This window comes from Haliotis cracherodii, unplaced genomic scaffold (genome assembly GCF_022045235.1).
Source record: "Haliotis cracherodii isolate W230 unplaced genomic scaffold, xgHalCrac1.p SCAF_6, whole genome shotgun sequence".
Lineage (NCBI taxonomy): Eukaryota > Metazoa > Mollusca > Gastropoda > Lepetellida > Haliotidae > Haliotis > Haliotis cracherodii.
The window spans coordinates 14,920,549-14,925,067 of NW_027266319.1; positions in this window are offsets into that span (position 1 = coordinate 14,920,549).

Genomic DNA, 4,519 nt, shown 5'->3' on the forward strand with positions numbered 1-4,519 from the left:
AACATGACCGAGATACTTGACTGAGTCTACAAAGAATTTACACTTACTTTGTTTTACTCTCAAGCCAAATTGTTGTAATCTTGACAAAACTGCATCTAAGTTCTGTAAGTGTTCTTCATCATTTGAACCGGTCACTAGAATATCATCTTGATGACATAATACTTTCTGCAAACCTTGAAGAATTTGGTCCATTGTAGCTTGAAAAATTGCAGGAGCTGAAGCAATGCCGAAAGCAAGTCTTGTGTACCTGTAGAGTCCTTTTGGAGTATTGATGGTGAGTAATTTCTGTGAGTCTTCATCCACCTCCATTTGTTGATAAGCATGAGCAAGATCAATCTTTGAGAATTTCTGACCTCCGGCAAGTTGAGCGAACATGTCTTCAATCTTGTTTTGTGGATACTGGTTCACATTTAAAGCTGGGTTTACAGTAGATTTGAAATCGCCACAAATTCTGACAGATTTGTCAGGTTTGACCACTGGAACTATTGGTGTAGCCCACTCAGAATGTTCTACTTTGATAATCACGCCATTTTTCTCCATTCTTGAAATTTCTTCACTCACTCTATCATGAAGTGCATAAGGAACAGGCCTAGCTTTCATGTATTTAGGAGACATGCCATCTTTCACTTCTAAATGGGCTTTGAATCCATTAATTGTACCCAGTCCATCAGAAAATACATCACAGTATTTCACAAACATTTCACTGAGTTGATCTTCATTTGACATTTTGTGACACGTGTTGACATTATTTCCTAATGATTTCCAGTCAATATTTACGTATGGTAACCACGCCCTTCCCAGTAACGGAGGACCTTTTCCCTGCACGACATGTAGTGGTAACTGGTTGACTCTTTCACCATCACGAACGTCAACATGTATGATACCAAGATTTGTGACAAGCTCACCTGTGTATGTTTTCATTGGGATTGGCGATTCTTGTAAGCTGCATTCTGAAAAGTTCTGACTGTAAACGCCTTCAGTAATGATAGAACTTCTTGAGCCAGTATCTAACTCCATCTTAAGATCACGTCCATTTACATTCACTGTCACCCATATGACATCTGCAGCACCGTGAATAGCGAGCAAATGATTTAGACAGTCACCTAAATCATCTAGAATGTCATCTTCATATTCATGGGTTGAACAAAGTTCTTCATTGATAGCATTTACACGAAAAGTTTGACGCCTACCGTTTCTGTTTACATTGAAGGAGCTAGCACTTCCTGTTTGACGAAACCCGGATGTTGAACTTTGACCTGACCTTTGACTCCATTTCTTCGCTTTGCAAACCTCCTGAATATGGCCTTTCTTTTGACAGAATGAGCAAACTGTATCTTTGAAATTACAAGTATCAGCTAAATGCGAAGGCTTTCCACATCTATAGCAATAACGTTCATACCTTGCATTAGATCTTCTGTTGTTGAAAGAAAACACCTCTGACTGTGATTGTTCCTTCGGTAATCCGTTGCGGCACAATTCTTCTGAATCTTTCGCAGCTAATTCCATTGAATTTGCAATTGAAACTGCACGTTCTAGTGTCAATTCTAATTCTGCAAGCAATTTCCTTTGAACATTTACACTTTTCAGTCCAAGAACTAGTTGATCTCTTAAACGTTCATTCAGTGTAGCGCCGAAGTCACAAAATCTAGCCAGTCCTTTCAAAACAACAACATATTGTGAAACAGTTTCGTTTTCGGTCTGCATTCTCTTGTGAAATCTGTATCTTTCAGCAATAACACTTGGTCTAGGCATAAAATGATCACGTAAAACAGTGAATAATTGTTCCAAAGTACGTGTACGAGGCAAATCAGGAGAAACCAACGATTTGAGAACATTGTAAGTTTTTGCACCAATCATGGAAAGAAACCCGGAAACTCTTCGTTCATTTGGAATGTCATTAGCATCGAAATATAAACTCACTCTTTCAGAATATGACATCCAATCTTCTAAACTTTCATCGAACTGTCCAACATCTCCAATGACGCCTGCCATTATGGAAAAGCACTGACTGTATTCACGTATAGAAAGTTTTATCCTCGTCGCCACTGTTGTGTATGTATTATGTTATTTGTCCGACCCGCACATTGGAGGAACATCAAATCTTCAGTACATAACAAAATCGCAGTTGGCTCAATCACTGTTTAATGTGGAACTGGCACTGCCTCACACAGCTGCCCAGGTTACAACAACATAATGACGTCACACCTAAAGTGACGTCACTGCACGTGCGCATTGGCGCACTTACAATGTAAACATACCTAACATGCAATGCATGTAATGCAGATGGGTCGACAGACAATTCTCCTTCTAGGTAGATCTGTGGTTTAGGTGGATACGATGCCATTTTGACAGACGACCGGAAGTAACGCGTACGTGTTTACGTCAAGGAATTGTGGGAAATATTTAGAGGAAACACCGAATTTAATGACAGGTTACTGAAGACACTTACATTAAGGCATCATTAGATAATGATATGCTAATAAACATTTGATACAACCGATTTTAATGATGCCATTAACTAATGGTGCATTAAGCATTTAATGTATCATTAGGGTATAATGTAGCCATTAGTTAATGAGGCTTTGATACAACCAGGTTCTGAACATAAAAAATTATGTTTTCGTCAGAACTTTGTACCAGCGCTTTAATATAGGAAATATAAATTTATTTTTGTTAAACATATATGTATGTTGAAATTCAATGTAGCTATTAATCTATAATCTCTTTTCTAAAATGTATTTTGTTATAAATGCCCTGGCATTGTGATGTAACGGAAATGATTGAAACGGCTGGGACATGCATCACAATGTATATTCAACAATATGATAAAGTGATAACTATTTACTACATGCCGAAAGTCCTCGTTAGAGAGCGAATGTCTTGATTCTGTGCGTTACAGGTAATGATCTGTGTGGAACAGTCCATATTGATAGGTAGAAGGCAGGGGATTAGTGGTGCAGTCATGTATATCCTTTGTTGTTATAAGCCGTATGACAAATGGCCTGTATGACTCATGGTTATCTCCCAAAACCCCTACATCCCATTTCCCCTACAACCCAGTTCCCCTACAATTAGTTAAAACAACACGCGGCATTTACCTGTCTGGAATTATGAACTCACCTAAAGGAGAGATTAAGGTCTGGAGTAGAGGTAGTAGAAATGAAAGCGGTAGAGCTTTAGGGGATTAAGGGAACTTAAAGGAAAGTTTAAAAAAAAAAAAATTACTGTAAGTGTAATGAAAGATGCCTGTATGATGAGAAGACAATTTTCAGAAATTACAATGTCGTTTGGCAGTCCTTGCAGTCATCTGAGATTCTATACATGGATGGAACGTTCACTGCCTCCCCTGGACTGTGGAATCAAGTGTACATCAACCATACAAGACTCGGAGCCACGACGTATCCCCTCATCTTCGCCTTACTCTCCGACCGTCAGACAGACACCTACTCAAGACTCTTCAGGCTACTCAAGGATGAAGTTCAACAGAGGCTAAACAGACCACTTGCCCCGTCATGCATCCAGACAGACTTTGAGATTGATGCTATTCGTGCCGTCCAAGTCGTGTTTCCTACTGCCGATGTGAAGGGATGTTTCTTCCATTACTGCCAGGCGATATGGAGGAAGGTCCAGGATCTGGGACTAGCTATCAAGAAGATCCTGAACAGCTGAAAACTTCCTAAATAACAACTTGCAAACAAATTTCATCCTTTCGAAATTTAATATCTTTTTTTGGTATTTCCACTCAAAACCATGTAGCAAATCATAATATTATACTAGCAAAGAGATTCATCCAGTAGAGGGTATCCAGGGTATCAAGATTGAGAAATAAACATAGAGGCCTATCCCTGTGCTCCGTGATAAATTGATAAACCTACATATTCTTGATCCATACATTTTACGTTTCTAGATACTTTCAATTGAGTTTTTGTCAAAAATAATGATCCTGCTTAATACTTTGGTATTAACTTTGCCCCATGTGCCAGCTGTGCACATGTACTCTAACAATGACGATTGCTCAACAGCAAACCACGTGAAGATCACCTCGATTTTATGTTGACTGTGTGTTACAGCTGTGGACAAGTTATACGTGCACGAACACAGCACATTCGTTCAAAAGACTGTACTTATTACTTAAAGTAGTACACCAAATAAGGACCCTCAGCAGAAATAGAGCCAAAATGTTCTGTAGCTCACCTGACTTTTGAAGTAACAGTTTGGTGACACTTCAACCTTATTTCGGTACAAATATCTAGTGAATTGAAGAAAGATTGATGCAAATGATTCTGTGAAAAAGAAACAATAAGTAGTTTTGCAGCATCAATGATGTTGAGTGCTAATAGTGTAATTAACACCGTTATGGAAATGGATTGGATTGCCTAAAAGTCGTTAATACTAAAATGGATTGCAGAATATTAAAACGAACGTGCATATCTGAGTAAATGTATCTCAAGTGTCTACAAATGTATAGTTTTGCTCAAAGAATTGAGTTTGAATCACAATGTATATTCAACATTATAAT